Consider the following 7,237-nt stretch of genomic DNA (forward strand, 5'->3'; position numbering starts at 1 on the left):
GAAATGACCCAATCTGAGCAACAGAGAGAAAGGACACTTTAAAAAAACTGACATAGCCTCAGGTACCTGTGGGACTATAACAAAACCAGAACAAAACAAAACAAAAAACCATAAACCTACAGATTCAAGATGCTAATTAATTCCCAAACAGGAAAAACTCAAAGAAATTCACACCAAGACATGTCATAGTCAAACATCTGCTAAACATGAAGAATGTATCTTGAAAGCAGTGAGAGAAAAAGAAAATCTTAGTTTAGGTTAAAGATTTTTTTCCCCCAGTGACAATGGAAACCACGGAGGCCAGAAGAAAGTGGCACAATGTTTTTCAAGTGTTGAAAGAAAAGAATTGTCAGCCCAGAATTCCATATTTTCTATATAAATCTGATATATGAATGAATCCTATATATAATTCCTATATGTGAATGAAAAGGAAATTAAAACATTTTTAGTGGAAGAAGACTAAGGTAATCTGTTGCAAGTAGACCTATCCTAAAAGAATGGCTAAAGGAAGTTGAAGGAAAGAAATAGAACTGTCCTTATTTGTAAGTGGCATGATTGTCTACTCATAAAATCCCAAAGAATATATAAAAACACACCTAGAACTAATAAGTGAGTTCAGCAATGTTTCGAGATAAAAGATAAACTTAAAGATCGGCTGTGCTTCTGTGCACTAGAAAGACATGTGCACAGTGAAATTAAAATATAATACCATTCACAATAGCTAAAAGGAATGAGGTGCTAAGGTATAAATCTAACAAAGCATGTACAGAACTGTACTATAAAATGCAGATGAAAGAAATCAAAGATCTAAATAAATGGAGAGAAAGATGTGGTCATAGATTTGAAGACAGCACAGTGAGGCCAGTTTTTCCCACATTGATCTATAGGTTTAACACAATTCCTTTCAAACTCCCAGTAAGATATTTTGTATAGACAACATTATTCTAAAATTTATATAGAAAAGCAAAGAAACCAGTAAAGCTAAAACAACTTTGAAAAAGAATAATTTAGGAGAAATTAGTCTATCCAATTTTAAGAATTATTACTACGGTTATATAGACTGTCTGATACTGGTGAAGAGATACATATATAGACAAACAGCACAGAAGAGAGAACCCAGAAAGAGACCTGCACAAATGTGTCCAACTGATTTTTGACAAGTGTGTAAAAAGGATTCAACGTAGTAAAGGAAACCATTTTCAACAAATGGTTCTGGAGCATTGAGACATCATAGGCAAAACACAGACCCTTACTTAATTCTCACACCTTATGCAAAACTTAACTCAAAATAGTTCACAAACATAAAACTATAACACTTTCAGAAAAAAAGAATATCTTCAGGATCTAGGATTAGGTGAATATTTCTTAGACTTTACACAGAATATTCTTGAATATGCCTGGGGCATATGATGGAATTTAATCAGTGAACATCATCCTCCAAGAAGAGACCAACTGAGCTTGTTCAAGACTATGTTACAGGGGCCGGCCCGGTGGCGCACTGGATAGTGCGCCGCTTGGGAAGCGCAGCGGCGCTCCTGCCCGAGGGTTCGGATCCCACATACAGACCGGTTCCCGCTAGTGAGTGAGGCGCGGGAGCAATGTGGGAAGCGCAGCGGCGCTCCTGCCCGAGGGTTCGGATCCCACATACAGACCGGTTCCCGCTAGTGAGCGAGGCGTGGGAGCAATGCCAAGGGTTGCGATCTCGTTGCCGGTCCCCGGTCCGGTGCGGGGGCAACACTGAGGGTTGCGATCCATTGCCGGACATGGAAAAAGACAAAAGACACACACACACACAAAAAAAGACTATGTTACATAACTGGGAACCACTCCCTTAACTGAATATTCATTAGATAGTGAAACTACCAAAGCCAAATCCCAGCAGAAGGTAGGATTGTTGCTCATTTTCCTGGGGCTGACCTATGCTTTGCTGGCTGAGGTGTGTATGCTTTACTTTGTATCAAAACTTACTTTTAGCAGGTGGCTGCTCACTCTCTTGAGACAGCCTGCACTCTGTACTGAACTTTAAATGTGTATTTCTTATTTTTGTGTTAAACTTGGTGTGGGCCCTGCTCAGTCTCTGGAGCATGTCACGCTCTCTCTCGGAAATCTGTATCTTTTGTTCATTACATTAACCGGTTCTCACTTTCTACTGTGACTCTGCTCTTGAATTCTTTCCTCAGGTAGAGTCAAGAACCTGGTAAGAGGAAGGGGTGGGTTGAGGCCAGCTATCAGGCCTCCCAGAGCCCCTCCTCCAACATCAAAGCCGCTGAGATTTGTTATGCAGCAGTAGATAACCAGTACCATTGTGTTAGGTCTTAAACATCCTAAATGCCTTCTTAGGTAAATCCTTTATTCCCATTGAAATACTCCCATTAACACAAATAAAGAGATCATGAGAAACTGCCATGAAATTCCTGACATGAAGCACTGACATTAAATCTATGTTATGTAAGATCACTGTTTGCATTTCACACACAGCCCGAGAGCCACCCCACTGTTTCCTTCATCTACTTTCTACTTTTGATTTTTTAAAAATCGGTCTGGGCTTTTGAAAAAAACATTGAGTGATGCCTCTTACAGTATTGCCAGCTGTCAATAAATCTGAATTTCATTTATCTTCTGAGATAGGAGGTGCTCAGTTTCCCTTCCCAGGACATATGTCTGGGTTTCAAGCCATTCTGCAAGGTCTCAGGCCCCTCCTGTAGGCCCTCGCCTAGAGCAAAGTTACTGTTGCTAGTTAGTCCTATTTTCAGCACCAGCACAGGGAAAATGAGACCAGGAGGGGCTGGCTAATGTGAATCCAGTGGCTGGGCATGCTCAGTAGAGAAGGGTCATGTAACTGTGGCAGCTGATGACCATCCACTAGAGGTGCAAGAGGTGCTAGAATATTCTTGAATATGTCTGGTGCATGTGACAGGATTTGACCAGTGACCATGCTCCAAAAGGGGACCAACTGAGCATGTGCAAGACTATGTTACACAACTGGGAACCACCCCTTAATTGAATATTCATTAGGTAGTGAAACTACAAAAGCCAAATCCCTGCAGAAGGCAGGGTGTTGCTTACCCTCCTGGGGCCAGCCTGCACTCTGCCTGTGGAGTGTGTATTTCTTTCTTTTTGTATCAAACTTACTTTCAGCAAGCAGCTGCTCATTCTTTTGAGCCAGCCTGTACTCTGTGCTGAACTGTATGTATTTCTTACTTTGGCGTTAAGCTTGGTATGGGCCCTGCTCAGTCTCTGGAGTATGCTGCACTCTCTCTGTGAATCCTGTATTTATCTATTATATTAAACCTGTCCTCACTTTCTACTGTGACTCTGCTCTTGAACTCTTTCCTGGGTGGAGTCAAGAACCTGGTAAGAGGACAGGGTGGGTTGAGGCCAACTGTTGGGCCCTGCAGACCCTACCTCTGACATCCATTCCAGTGCCAGTAGCTTGATGTGTGCGTGTCCTCAGGACGCTGCAGGCTCTGGGTAAGTCACTCCATGGCTCCCTCTGAAGCCTTGGGGACGATTGTGCCCAGGATGAACTGACTGTCTTCCAGGCACATGGCAGAGGGAGGCCCTGGTCTCTTCAGGCCAGGCACATGGGGAACAGTTAGTTTTTCTTTCATTGTGTTCCCCAGATTGTGGCGCTCCAATCTGCCTTTTTTGTGAGGTTTTTTATTCGGTTGTTTGCTGTCATCTCTGTCACTTCCTCCTTGTTGTTGCAGCACAAATGGAAACGCACTGGTCACCTGGGCTCTCCTTTTGTGTGTCTGCCACCTGGGGGTCCACACACAACAGACTTTAAATGATTAATTTCCTGTTTTCAAACACAAAGGAGGACAGGAGAGTGCTGCTTAGTCACCCTGAAAACCAGTTTCAAAAGACTATTTTCACAAACATTTATTTATTTTATCTTTTGAATTTTGGTAAAATGCATATTTTATAAAACTTACCTTCTTGACTATTTTTAGTGTACAGTTCAGTGGCACCAAGTACATTCACATTGTTGTGCGACCGTCACCACCATTTGTCTCAGAGCTTTTTCATCTTCCCAATGTGAAACTTCGTCCCATTCAGCACTAGCTCCCACGTCCCTCTCCCCCAGCCCCTGCCGCCACCATCCTACTTTCTGTCTCTATGAGTCTGGCTGCTCCACCCACCTCAGATGAATGAAATCACACTGTGTGTGTCTTTTTGCAACTGTCCTATTTTCTCTTAGCATAATGTCCTCAAGTTTATCCATGCTATGGCATGTGTCAGAATTTCCTTCCTTTTTATGGCTGAATAATATTCTATTGTACGGATGTGCCACTTTGGTTTATCTATTCATTCGTCAATGGGCACTTGAGTTACCTTGACCTTTTGGCTATTGTGTACAATGGTGCTATGAATATCAGTTATTTTTATAGATACCTTGACCAGGAATAAAGTGTTTCAGCACCACCCACCATTCTAATGACATGAAGTCCCAGCACTCAGAGCTGACCGACGAAAATTAGCAGCAAGATGGAGGTCACTTGGGAGATGAATTTAATTTGATTTTTCTTTTCCTCTTTTTCCTCCCTGTCCTTCTTTCCATCTGTCATGCACCAGTCCAAGACACTGAGCTGGGTGCTAGGGGCCACACAGCATGCTGCACCATGTGCTCTGGGCAGGAGGAGAAAGTCCCCCTCACCGCCTTCCTCACACTGGGGGGAAGCCAGGCTGAATTGTACAGAAAAGCTGCAGCCAGCTGTGGGCAGGGAGAGCCTGATCTATAACCAGCAGATCTGGCACGGCGTGGCCCAGGCAGGACCTCGACAGGAAATGAGGCCAAAGCCTTCCTGATGGATTTGGAATCGATGTGGATAAGGCGGAAAACGAGAATGTGGCAACAGCTCACTGCAACCTGTCCAAGTGGCTAAAGCACCAGGAAGGTGGGTGGAGAGAGGGAGCACAGAAAGTCCCCATTAGAAAGGGAGATTTGGGCACACCAAGGAAGACCCTGAGTGTCTTGCAAAAGCAGCCCACCTAAACAACAATAAAGTCATTAAGAATATTTTTTACTTTATTGTAAACTTATACTGAAGTAAAAATGGAAGCCCTTCAGACAACAGAGAGGAAGCTGAGACATCGCAGCCCATTTAAGTGTTAAAGTCTTCACAACGTGACAACACTACAGCTGTCATTATCATGATGTCATAAGGTGATGTGTAGTGCCACCCTGGACTGCATGCTGGAAATGAAAGAGGAGAGTGTTAGAAAAACTGGAGAGAGGAAGCTGAGACATCGCAGCCCATTTAAGTGTTAAAGTCTTCACAACGTGACAACACGACAGCTGTCATTATCATGATGTCATAAGGTGATGTGTAGTGCCACCCTGGACTGCATGCTGGAAATGAAAGAGGAGAGTGTTAGAAAAACTGTTGAAATTAAAATAAAGATCCGTCGTTTAGTTAATAGTAATGTTCCAATGTCAGTTTCTTAGTTTTGATGAATACACCACGGTCATGTAGATTATTAAGGATAGGGAAAACTCAGGAAAGGGTATATGAGTGCTTTCTGCAATATAGTTGTAATTTGTCTGTTAAATCTAAAATTATTCCAAAATAAAGTTTATTTTTTTAAAAATTGAAGCCCAAGAGTCCACATTCCTCTCCTTTAATCAAATCAATGTTTTCTCCTCTTTTCCTGTGTTTTGCTCTAATTACTGTGCATATTCATTTTTATATATACTAAATAGACATAATTGACTGTTTTACTTAACATTGCACGTACTTATGTTTCTCCATTTTTATTTCTTGCTTCCTCCTTCCCAGTCTTGTAACACCAGCATGGGACCAGTGCTGATGGCCTGGTGTGTGCCTTACACGCCTTGGTGTGGCCAGTCCCTCAGATGCAAATGTGCACACACGTACACAGAGAGGGCAGAAGTCTGTCCTGTTGAGTTTTACATGTGCTTACATGTCTGTGCAGCTTAGCCCTTCACCACATGAAAATCTCTATAATCAATGGACGTGGGTCCAACTTAACATGTTTCATATCTGAATAATATTCCACGCTAGGTGTGTAGCCAGTTTATTCAACCATTTCCCTATAGGTGAACTTGAGTTTTTGTGCTGGAATACATGTCATTACATATATGCCATGTGCAAATGAGTTTCCTTCTACAGACTAGATGAGCAGAAATGGGACAGCTGTGTGTGTGTGGGCATGTGTGTGTGTATGTGTGCATGTGTAGGTAAATAATAGCCTATGAGATGTTCTTTCCTTTACCTCCTCACCTACAGTGTATAGTTTTCATATGACTTTTTTAATATGATGGACAAAATTGATAAATTTCCTTATTTTTATTTGTTTTTTCATGCCTGAATGTAAGGGTTGGTATTTTTTTTTTTCCTTTTTGTCTTTTTTCGTGACCGGCAACGGATCGCAACCCTCAGTGTCGTGCCTGTACCGGACCAGGACCGGCAACGGGATCACAACCCTCGGCGTCACGCCCGCACCTCGCTCAGCCAGTGAGCAACCGGTCTGTACGTGGGATCCGAACCCTCTGAGGATAATTAAAGCTGTCTACTCCTTTCCATCTCCACTGCTAGCTCTCTTCTTTTGTTCTTTGGCCATTTGTTCATTTTTAAGGAGTGAACCCTGGAAAGCTGATTGGAAGCTCTCTTTTTGGGCTTTTACTGCTAGGTATATGTACAGAGACCCATCCATTTCTTGGGGGATTCACAGCTGTCTGTCCATAAAGATCTTTTTTTCTTGGGCTAGTCTTTAGAGAGCAGTTCTCAAGTCTCCTGCATTAGGGCATAGGGCATGTATATAAACCAAAATGTTGTGTCCTGTATTTGTGCAGGCGAAAAGCTGGGAAGAAGGGTTGTGAGTATCTCACATTGTTCAGTTTGTAGACTTTCACTTAAACTCTTATTTTCACTACTGTGCCACCCTCCATCCTGTGTCCTAATCTTGTTTGGTTCTAGCCTTCAGTTTTCTACAGCATAGGGGGAAGAGGGTTATGTTTGTTTTTTGTTTTGTCTGGAGTAGGAGACAGGCTAACTACTCTATAGGCTTTTAAGCAGCCCTTTTCTTCTTTTTTTTTCTTTTTTGCCTTTTTTTTTCCGTGTCCGGCAACGGATCGCAACCCTCAGTGTTGCCCCCGTACCGGACCGGGGACCGGCAACGGGATCGCAAGCCTCGGTGTTGCTCCCGCGCCTCGCTCAGCCAGTGAGCGGGAACCGGTCTGTATATGGGATCCGAACCCTCGGACGGGAGC

Source organism: Galeopterus variegatus, unplaced genomic scaffold (genome assembly GCF_000696425.1).
Source record: "Galeopterus variegatus unplaced genomic scaffold, G_variegatus-3.0.2 Scaffold1457, whole genome shotgun sequence".
Lineage (NCBI taxonomy): Eukaryota > Metazoa > Chordata > Mammalia > Dermoptera > Cynocephalidae > Galeopterus > Galeopterus variegatus.